Source organism: Miniopterus natalensis, chromosome 10 (assembly GCF_054644295.1).
Source record: "Miniopterus natalensis isolate mMinNat1 chromosome 10, mMinNat1.hap1, whole genome shotgun sequence".
Lineage (NCBI taxonomy): Eukaryota > Metazoa > Chordata > Mammalia > Chiroptera > Miniopteridae > Miniopterus > Miniopterus natalensis.
Genome location: NC_142090.1, coordinates 76835149 through 76847260, shown reverse-complemented (window position 1 = coordinate 76847260; position 12112 = coordinate 76835149).

The following is a 12112-nucleotide window of genomic DNA, read 5'->3' as shown; positions in this document are numbered from 1 at the left end:
TCCTCTGCATGGAATTCTAATACTTGGTCTCCAACCCACCTATGCCCCAACCTGGCAAAATCTCACTGATCTTAAAAATAAGTAGTAAAATAATGCCATCTTGGGAAAATCTTTCCTGGCTGCCTCACACCAGCTTAGGTATTATTTCCTATTTCCCCCCCCCCCCCCCCCACTTTATAAAACCTGAGTTAGGGACACAACCTTACTGGGACTGGAACTGTTGGCCTTTATGACATCTAGGCATGAGCTCCTGCAGGGAAGGACTCCTCTTTTTCCATCTTTGTTCCCCAGCACTCAATGGTGTATATTGTAAGGAGCTCAGTTTAAATGGAAGTAATAGATTGCTTGAAGGACAGCTCTGCTAATAGCCCTGCATCCCCTTTCTGGGCCACTGAGATCTCAGGGGGGGCCTCAATAAAAATATTGCAGTCCTGAAGGCTCACACTTCATGCTTTATGCTTCTAGGCCATTGGACAAAACTAGTGCCCCTCCCAGTTTCCTGTTATCTCCAAAGAGTGAAGACTGAAGACAACAGGGAACAACCTTGACTTGCAGTCCGTGACCCTGCCAATCAAGGTCCCGCATATTCTCAAGCAAAGTGTGGACATGGGAACCAACATAAGCCACTGGGATGCTCTGTCCCTTGAATTTGCAGGAGGAAATATTCAGAGAAACTGTTAGAGTTGGTTCCCACGCATGGCAGACCCTAATAGCAACAACAACAATAACTGCCAATAGTTATTAAAAACTTACTACAGGCCAAGCATTGTTCTAAGCACTTTCTTTACATACATTAACCCATTCAATCCTCGAGACTGCTCAATAGGTAGGACTGGATCATATCCATTTCCAAAGGATCAATTGAGGCACAGAGCAGCAGGGTATAAAAGCAGGCTCTATGATCCTAAAGCTTGGGCCCGTAACCATTACACTCTACTGCCCAGAGGTGCATCCTGGATCCCCGGAGATGTCCCATTCCACATCCCCTTCCCTAAGCCCCTGAGTGTTCAACTTTCCTTCCAGAGAATTTCTTCATAGCCTTCCCATCAGCCTCTGTTTCATTGTGTGTGTGTTTTTTAACTAAAGTTAGCTAGATTTGCTTTCTGTTGTTCACAATGGAGTCCTAAGTGATATTCCCATTAAGTCCCAACCTCCAAGGCTGCAGCCAGGGTGGCTGTGAGGTTTAGCACGCTCCATAGAGGACTCTGGCATACAGCCGGGACTGGGAACCACGACTTTGGGCAGCAGTTCCAAAACACAGAGAGGATGGACACCTTCCTAGGAGCTGGGGACACCTTCCTAGGGCCTCTGCATGGCTTTTGATCCACTCTCACAGTAGGCCCCCAGAAACACCCAAAGCCTAGCAACGGGCAGCACTCGCCTCTCCAGCTGGCCCGGATCACCTTCCCGGCAGCTCCCGTTGACCCAGGCTTCATTGCGACATCTCCCCTGGCACCGGGTCCTTGGCTCCAGGCGCTGGCTCCCAACATGCACCTCAGGCCCTCCTTGTTTGGACAACACAATTAGATGTACTGCTCTGGCTCTGCCCTGGCACTTTCTTGCCTAGCGTTTTGTAATCATCCTCTGGCATCCTGAAGCCACAGCTCCAGGTACAATGGCCCTTTCCTCCCACTGAGCCAAACCGCACAGAGGCTATAGTGCATGGTGCCCGGCTGGCTTCCCTCCAGGTAGAAGAATCAGCCCTGCCGCCACTTCCTATAGACAGGCACCTTATTTTTAAAAAAATCCACAGAAAGGAATCAAAATCCAGAATTTAATCATGGACAGAAATTTTATCTTACTATCTAACTCATATCCCTATTGCTTCAAAATACACCTTTGCCCTTTCTTTGGTCTTCAGTGCAAATGAGAAGCTCAGGATATTCTCTTGGGACAAGGTTTCCACTATTCAAAGGCATCTCTGTGCCACCTGGTCGCCTGGTCTTCCTCACATGACACAACCCCTGTTCCTGTTGCCTTTTCACACAGGGCCTACTTTCCAACCCCTAACTCATCTGCAGGGCTCTCCTTGGAAGCCCCTTTCAATTCTCCACGTGCCTCTGAGGCCCAAAGGGCTCGGAGTCCCCAACAGAACTGGACCAAAACAAGGGAAGACGAACGCTGCTGTTCAGTTTCTAGGGCACAGAAGGATGGGGTGAGTACACTCATTTAATTCCTCACCCGTGTTAGTAAATCCCTTCCTTTAAAGCTCAGCAGTATTTGGGTTGAGTGATACCCTACACTTCAGAAAAGGCAGAGCACCCCGCATTCTTGTCTCTCGCCCCAGGGCTTCCTTCCTCCCTCCTTCTAGAAACGTAAGAGATTCACATGTATGTACCCAGTGCAAGTACTCAAATGTCTGTTCACACTGACGGATAAGATTAACCTACCGAAAGAAAAGGGAAAGGGAATGAAACATGGGCGATGGTAGGAATGAAAGGCTGTCTAGAGAAATGGTCTCCATCGTTTTTGCCTTGTAGCCTCCTGTGGATCCTTTACACGTACTTTTTACCTCCCCAATCCTTTCTCCCCGCTGAAATGTTAATACTATAGGTAAACTGTATATCTGTTTATGTGCTATATGTATATCTGTGATTGACTCATTAAATGAGTACGATTTTTTTTTGCCTGCCCCTCAAGAACCAGTTCCCTAGCCAGGGGGGCAATGTTGCTGCCAGCGAGAGCTCAGTGTCTGGCGGGACCGTCCTGGCTTTCAGGATGCTGTGACATGCATTCCCCCGCCAGGCAGGTGAGGTATGTATCTGCCTCCTTCCTACAGATGAGAAAGCTGCAGTTCAGAGGGGTAAATGCATTTGCTCAGTCCTACGCAGGGCTGGCGGCAGATTTGGGGTTCTGACACTCTAAGATGCACAATCCTGCTCTCTGTTCTTTAAAAACACTGTCTAATTTAGCAGTTCTGTAACAGGCACCCCCCCCCCCAAGATAATGCCCAACATGGTAACAAATAAGAGTGAAAGCACCTTGTTAATGTTTGTCTTTGTTCTCAAGTTATTTTCCTGATAAATTATTACTTGTTAAAAAATTCTTGAGCTAGCCTTACGGTGCTTCCAGCAGTACCGACACTGAGACACCCTCCGGCCACTTGGGGCTGTGCACCCAAGAGGTGGTTTTTGTTCCCTGGGCCAGAGTGCATCCTGTCATTGCTCTTTTTTTTTTTTTTTTAATTGATTTTTAGAGAGAGAGGAAGGAAGAGGGGGAGAGAGAGAAACATTGATGTGAGAGGGAAATATTGATCAGCTGCCTCCTGCACGCCCCCTACTGGGGATTGAGCCCGCAACCCGGGCATGTGCCCTGACCAAGAATGGAACCGGCAACCTTTTGGCTCATGGGATGACACCCGACCAACTGAGCCACACCGGCCAGGGCCCACCCTTGATCTTCTTACACAAGCAATCTTTGCTTTTTCTTCTTGACATTTCATTATGAATTTTTTCATCCAGCAGAAAGGAAAGACTTTTACAGCAAACACCCATATCCACACCACCCAGATTCTGTAACACTTACTACGCTTGCTTTATGGAATAACTACTTATTCATCCCTCGAACCAACTTGTTTTTGGAGGTATTTCCTGGTTAGTTTCAGACATAGCACTCTTTTCCCCAAATGCTTCAGCATGCAGGTCATTCATCTGAATTCAATACCGTGTAGACTGTTACGAGGAGAGTAACATCAGCCTTGTTCTTGAAGTTAAAGAAAGCGAGCTTAGCTTATGTTCAGATAGTGTTCCCAAGTAAACAGATCCTATCCACCTCTTTAACGTCCTGCTGATGGTGGGCAATGCCACCTTTTCCCACAGGCCACCGTTTCTTGACAGGGAGAAAGTGACCATCACAAAGCAGCTGAAAGAACACACTTGCTCAGCTCAGTGTAACTGCCTTGGCCTCTTTCACCCATTTACTTGTGTTCAACACAAAGGCCAAAACATTTCTCAAAATGGCTTCAGATCAAATTCATCCTAAATTAAAGGACTAAAATTCCTTTGTTCCCCTAACATTTATATAGTGCTTTCAAAAAGGTAAAGATTAAAGACCAAGTCTTCCAATATGTAAGTGGCAGGCACTGTCCTGAGAGCTTTGCATGTATTAACTGATTCTCCAAAGTTACTTCTAGTGCAAAATGTTTGCCAGCAAACATTTTCTGGCAAGGGCTAGGTAGTAAATACAGGGTGGGCGAAAGGAGATGTAGAGTTGTTCATATGGAAAATATTAAAACAAATAATAAAAGCACAAGAATAAGCTGTGCTTCATGTACTCAGAACTGTACACCTACTTTAGACTTTGAGGACCTATCTATCTCAAGTATTCAACTTGTGGTAGGAGCATGAAAGCAGCCACAGACAATACCTAAAGGGATGAACATTGCTCTGTTCTAATAAAACTTTATCCACAAAAATAGTCGGCAGGCTGTGGTTTGTCAATGCCTGTGCTGGACTAAGAAACGCTAGAGTCCACTCTTGAAAATCAGTCTCAGGACATCTTATAGTTAGCACAGGACCAAGAGCTCGCCAGTGCTTCAAACACACACCTTTTAATTGAATGGTGGGTCGAACCACATCTTTGTGTTCGTGCCTTTCCATCTCTTACTGTGCCCGGAGAAGACAATCATTAATTTTTAATCTATGGCCTAATGATGCCAACTTAAGAAATCAAAATGAACTAAGGCAGAAAGTGGTTGGGCTATACTGTGGCACACCGGAGACCACTAAAGCGCTAGGGATCTGACCTGCATCCTTGAACGGGAAGGCGTTTCTGAAGCATCATTAAGCATGGTCCTTGGGCAGTCATGGCATCCTGAGGGCCACACCAGAGCAAAGGGACAACCAGAACAGTGTAAATACAGGCTTGATAGATATGCCAGGGAGATACAAGAACAGTTCATCAAACAATCGATGTGTAATTACCTAGAAGGACACAAGATGCTGGATGGCAACCAGTATGCCTTTATCGGGCTGTGCTGAGGCTATTTAATTTCCTCCCACATTATATGGGGAGATGACACTGGCCATGTAAATAAGAAAGAAGAGACACCATTGCTAAAGCAAAGCTTGCTGTTTTGTCCAACAAGACAGGGAGATTCTGTGTATTAGAGCTAATATCAAGAGAGACTATGATTTGTGAAAGGACACAGGCAAAGGTGATTGATTTCCAATGGCTCAGTCAGTGTCGGCCTAGAGAAAATGAGGGAAGGGTAGACTGAGGCAAGGAGGCAGGACCAGGAGAGGATCTGGGCTGGCCTGGCTTTTATTAGCAAATTGGCCACTTATAATACTGAACTGAGAAAAATGCTCACTAAGCACACAGCTGATCCACTGAATGAAGAGACGGTCACTTGGAAAACAGAAATAGATTTTAAAGTATTCCCTACATAATGACAATGGATCAGATATTTTTATTAATGCAAAGGTCCTTTAAAAGGTCCAAAGTAAATCTAGCAAGAATATGTGAACAAGATAAGGAGAACCTCTTTAAAAAGGTGGAGTTCATCATAGCACATACCGAGTATGAACGAACATGAGTATGAATCATCCTGGAATGGAATTTGAATACTTTTGTTAATAAGTAATGCAAACACAACACTAAGAAGTCTAACAAATTGGAAGGTGGGAGTAGGAAACCAGGATAAATTAAGCGCTGACCATACTTGTATAAGGATTCATAGTTGGCTCTGCAACGTACGAGGGTGTGGGAAAGCCAGACATAGCAAAGAAGGAAATCGAAGGCAAAGAATTTGTGAAGAGTGGAAAATAGCATCTAGGAGGAAGTACATCTACAGAAATGTACTAGGCGACTATGGGGTGACTTGGCATTTACTGTGAAGTCCATGAGAAGTCCAGTACAGCACTGGGCAAACAGGAGTCAGAGCGTCTCAATTCTTCTGCCCCAGGGCACAGGGAAGGGACTGGGAAGCAGAAGCAGAAGCAGAAGCAGGAGTGAGAACAGTGGTTACACAGTGGTCCTCATACTCAGGCAAGGGGCAGGATCACCTGCAGGGCTTCCTAACGGGTACCCACATTCTTGGGCACCCCACTCTGAGTGTGTGATTTAGCGGGTCTGGGTGGGCCAGAGACTCTGCATCTCTGATGAGTTCCCAGGCGATGCTATAGCTGCTGGTCCCAGAAGCACATTTTGACAACCAGCCGGTTAGAAGCCCAGTCCTGGATTCGCTCTGGGCTTGACTCCAGCTCTACCTGCCCGGTGCTACTTGTCTCATTTTCTCTTGTAAAACAAGAGGGATGACAATCCCCGTGGGACTGCTGTGAAGAATAACACATGGAAACCTCCAACCCAGTGCCCAGGGCACACGAGTACTCCCTATGTGTTAGTTCTCATTACAATGAAAAGGCTGAAGACACGTAGATAATTAGGCAGCATCACTCGGTAGTCAGATTAAAACTGGGTGGTCTGAGATTGCACCACCCACATTTGACCGGTAGAAAGTCAAGTCAAGGTTACAACTCTGTTTTTAGGCGTCTCACTGCTCCGTCAGCCAGGCCACAGCACCCAAGGAGACACGGCTTGTCTGGGGTGAAGTCAATCTGCTTTTATCAGCATTATTTCTGTTAGTGTTTAACCAGGTGAGTAAAAGGTGAAGCACGTCTTTAAAACCTCACTAGTGCGTCCAGCGCTGTGCACCTGTTTCTTTTCCCAGATGGTCCTGGCCACACCTGCAATTTTACTGGACCTGACCTCTGTGTCACAGAGCAGACATACTGGGGATACCAAATAGCAGTCACCGTGGGAATGCGGTATTTGCTTCCTGTTTGGATGTGTGAGGCTGACCTCCTCTCAACCATCCTGCCCCCCCATCGCTGAGTGATGGAGTCTTGGGTAATGGCTGTCAGAGGCCAGGTAAGGATAGCAGAGGGTGTGTTGTAATCCACGATGCTATTGGTGGTTCTTTTTTTTCCTAAAACTAACTGCACAATGCATTAGTTCATCTCTAGCAATTATATAAAGAAATATACATTTTCAAGTTAGATTTTGAGAAATAAAAATTAAAAAAGATTCTCAAGAAATTTTACTTTGCCCCTCACTGTTTAATCTCCCCTCCAGTTTCCTTATGCTGCTTCAAGAAGACGCCTTCCACCTCTGCTTCAACTTCGGCTTCAGCATGTACACTGGTCCTTGGTGGCCCTCCAAGTTCAGGCTATCTGTCCCTTGACCCAGAGCCCCTGAGCCTTTGAATTCTAAAGCAGCTTGTCCTCAGGGGCCCTTACCCACTGCTCACGGCATCACCCTGGATGTGACTAAACATTTTCTAGGTGCAAACATGCAAAGTCTATATGACATTAAAAGCTGTTCCGAGTATTCCAAAGAGAGCGAATTCTTTTTTGGAGGGTTATGTATTTTGATAGGTCACAGCACTGGTCAACAAGAGAGTAAAATAAAAGCACAAACCTTTTCTTTAGAGAAAGAAAAACTCATGTGTCTAAACTTTTCTCTCACACTGGTTTTACTAGCTTTTCCTCCTTAGTACACAGGAGGTTTACAACCCAAGCAAGTCTAGCTTGGGACAAAGAAAACAGTCTGGTTGCATTAGGAAGTGAGATGACATCCTGGGAGAAATACTGATGGGAAAGCCATCAATAGGTTGTGTCAATATTAAGGGGGGAAAAAAGACCAGTGGAAAAAGACTACGATAAAGAGAAATATTTCTTACGGGGGAAGAAATAGCCTTCTGCTTACTACACATGGAAGCCAATTAGAAAGCAATGGGATTGATTTTTGTTTGAGGCTTGCAGTCGATTTCATCACTTCAGAGACATATTATGTCTCGATATCTAGAATCAGTAGAGTTTTCATGTTCTCCCCAATGCACATTTGTTTAAAAACATTTACTTTCAATGAAAAAAGGAAGGGGAGGATTGTAGAATAGTGGAAATCTCCCCTGAGTTTACTTTATTTTTTAATTGAATTTATTGGGGTAACATCAGTTAATAAAATTATATGGGTTCCAGGGGTACAATTCTATAATACATCATCTGTATATTGTATTGCGTGTTCACCACCCCAAGTCAAGAGTTTATTTTAAATCTGAGATTCAAAATGTACTGAGTTAATTGAGAATGATACAATCCATCACTATGGCTTGCTAAGATCTCCCAGACATGCCGACAGCCACATGACTACAAGGCTGTGGGATCTAGCTATGGCGAATCAACATTTCTAAACCATAAAGATACAATGAAATGCTCTCATAGGCTTAAGAGAACAGTTTTTACAAGTAAGGTAGAAGAGAATGACATGGGTAGATATTAGGAAAGCCAAAAACTAGAGAAAATGCACAGGAAGGGGGGCGGCATTTAAAATGGTATTTAGAAAATGAATACAATTTGCTAGGAGGTAAAATAAGATATTACTGCAACTTAAGATAGGCCACTATCATATGTACTTGGCTTAACCTCTGACAATAAAAAAAAAAATGCTGGCTCTGCTAGAATCCTCACTTCTACAGTTCACGTCTGCATTAAAATAAAATAAAAAAAGCATTTCCAAAGTAGATTATTCTACAGCCAAGGAGGGAGAAATGAATCTGTATAAAATGGAGGGTGATTTAAAATAATTGTATGCAATTCATTTCTCTTTTTTGAAATTGCTTTTTATAATGTTCACTGCAGCAATTTCAAATAAGAAAGGCAAATGACACCAAATCATTTACAGTCACAGAATGTCTACTTCTTGTACATGCTTTAGGTGACTCTAGTGGGACTTGACTTGACAATAGCCATGCAAGTGAATCTTGATGTTTGGCCTTCCCAAAAGGCCAAACAGAAATCTAGAATATTCCAGGAAAAAAAATATTAGTCTGTGCTTAAGTCAGAAGCTAATCTGCCCAAAGCCCAGCTCACTGGCCTAATAACAGCATTTAGTAAATCTGATCTGCTATTGTACCAGTTTGAGAATTGTAAATTTCTTATGTCCTTTTTGGCGTCATTTTACCATATCATTTCACGGTACCGATTGCTCACTGCTGCTTGGCACTGTGCTTGATGCCAGGGAAGGAAGTACCTATGACTAGGACTGATGAAGTCTCTGGAGTGTATTCTCCTAAAGGGAGATGTGCGAGCAACAAGTAAACAATTAAATGTGACAAGAAAGTATATTAGAGAGTGTTTTGAGCACTATAAACAAAATACCCAGGGTGATACCACAGAAGAGATCTGTAGGTGCTACTTTTGTGGGGTTCAGGGAGGGCTTCTGCTCTTAGGTGAGATTTGATCTGGAACCTGGCCAGGCAGAAAACTGCACGACAGAAATTCCAGGCCAAGAGCAAATGCAAAGGCCCTGAGGTAGCAGCGCTGTGGTTTGTTTGCTGAGTAAGATCAGAAGTTAGTGGGGCCGGAAGGCAGCACACTGAGAAGAAAGGCACAGTCAGGGCAGCAGCAAATAAAGGCAGGAGCCACCCATGGCTCAGTCATAGCGAGAGGTCTTGCGTTTGTTTGAAGAGCAATGGCAACTGCTTTTTAAACAAACTGTTGGATTTATATTGAACCATGATGATCTGGGCTCCTGTTTGGTGAATGGAGCGTGTGTGAATGTGAGCTGCAGGGTAAGTGCCAAGAGTGGAGGCAGAGAAACGAGGCGAGAGACTGTGACCTGCGATAATCCAGGCAAGAAACGATCACAGCCCAGCCCGCAGGACAGTCAGGGATGCAGGAGGGCGGGCCGACGCCAGGTATACTTGGAGGTCAAGGCGATGAGTGCTAAGAGAGAAGGGGGAGGGGAGGGAAGAGAGGCATCTAGGTTTCTGAAGTTAGGGTCCTTTAATGGAGTGGGTCCTGTTTTATTTTGAACATCAGGCCGGCGGTGGCCCGTGGGACATCTCCATGACGAGGTCAAGCAGACAGACGGAGCGAGGTGCTCGGAGCTCAGGGGAGAGGTCTTAGGTAGAGAAACAAACTGGGGAGTCCACATTTTGCACGGTTCCTGGCGGACCACCCAGACACACACGTGGTCATTCATAAATGCTTACGAGATGACTGATTGATAACTGATGAAAAGGGCAAGCGAGAACTTTGCATCCTGGAAGAGGTTTGAACGTCTTGGCAAGCAGCACTCAGGAAATGCCAGGGGAGTGCCAGGGGAGTGCCAGGTGCCGCGGCTGCTCCGTCAACACGCACTCACGGCGACGGACCTCCAGGAAGCAACGGGCTGCTATGGCAGGGACTGACCCGCCCGCCTGCTTCGGGGCCAGGGCCCCTGTCTGGCTGCCTGAGCCTTCTGTTCCCCAGCCTCAGCATCTTTTCTCCTGGTGGCCTAACGCCCGAGCCAGCGTCTCGCTTTGTCCTTGATCACCGCCTGTTTGTCCTTACATTCAGAAAACCCTGTCGCTGCTCTGCCTCTGTCCCCAGCGACTGTCTCGGAACCTGTTCCTCACGGGCGTCTGAATCTGCTGTGACTCATGAACGCCGAGTACCTGTCAGGGGCCAGGCGTCGTTCTCAATGCTTGACATGTAGATTCCACTTGTAGCACCCTGCGGAGTCGGTGTCTGCCCTCGGGGGACCTTAATCCCTCTGAGACAGTAAGAGCCTGGCTCTGCCAGGGGCCGGGAAGGGCCGGAGAAAGGGCTCAGAGCAAGGCCTGCTCTCTGCGGGGCTCCCTGCCTGCTTCGCAGTCTCGCTGGGTTTTGCCTCTGAGTCAGTCTGTGCCCTGCCTCACCTAGTTCCCCGGTGAAGCCCATTAGGCGGTTGGAAGCTGTGGACAGCACCAAGCATTCGAATGAGGCCGGCAGGTGCCTGTGCCCTGGAGCGACCGTGTCCCTCTCTCTGTGACTGCAGGCTCACTTGGGGCCCTGGTGTGGTCATTTCTTACATTCAATGAGAGGATTCAAATCGGAGAGAGGCACATAGCCCGGGAGGTTGTTAGTCATCAGAGAAACAAAGAGATCGGGCATAACTGGAGTGGCACGGCTGGGCAGGCTTGCCGGGGGCAGGACAGGGGCTGAGGTCCACAGCGGGGGGCGCAGGACTGTGCATAAAAGGAAACCGTGGACCCTTAATAGCTGGCTAAGGGGTGAGATGGCAAAGACATAGGAAAGAAATAGCCCCTCCGGCTGTATGTAAATGTGTTAATAAGGCTTCAATCTCCCTGGCCACACACTCAAACCAAAGGCTTTCTGTCTTCATTAGGTGGGTGTGTGACAGGCAGAGAGACGTTCCCTCAGACACCATCTGCGGCAGGATCGATGCTTTCACGGATGTCCAACGGGGAGGTCGTGCCTCTGCCCGAAGGAGGCCGAGCGACCTGGGCAGGAGTTGTCTGCAGTTAATGTCACACAGGATGACAAAGGGAACCGAAGCCGCTCCTGCCAGCACTCATCTAAGCAGCGCCTGTTCTTCTAGAACCCTCGACCCTTTATCGCCCCACAACTGCCTGGCGGGATGGGCCCCTCGCTGCCTGCCGGGGAAATGAAGCTGATGGATACCCTCTTCAGGGCCATTTTCACGGCAGAAATGGGACACGGAATTTCTAGAGGCAAGCGACCTATGACTCTATCATCAACCAGGCATAACTTGTTAATGAATCACACTGATAAAGGCCGAAAGGTGGAAAGCTTGGTTTAAAAGACAGACAAGAGAATAAAAAAAGCTGCACATACGTCATGTGCATGGACATGGCTGGGGCCCACAGCTCTGCTCGGCTAAGGTGTCGGCGGCATTTCTCTCCAATGCAAGTGCAGCACTGAAGAGAGAGGAGGCGGCCCTCAGCCCGCTGGGTGTCTGAAGCTTCAGCTGAACCCCAGGAAGAGCTTCTGTGAAGCTAATGTGAACCCACCCGTTTCCACTGCAGCTTTACACCTGCTCATGGGACGACTGACGTGGTCCCAAGGATTCTGAGAAACAAGCGCTCTCTAGCTCTCTCTCTCCATCCCTCCTCCTGTCCCTCTCTCTCTCTTTTACACACACACGGAGGTGAAATCTTAAACACATCTTTACTACCATACATCATGATTTCATTCTTTTTCAATAGGACACCCAAATGACCCAGAGCCAGTTCTTCGCTGCATTCCCAGCATCTAGATGGAAGTCAGGCGGAGCAGGCTCTCCATGCTGATTTGCTGAATAAATAAACAAACGGATATTTCCTCTA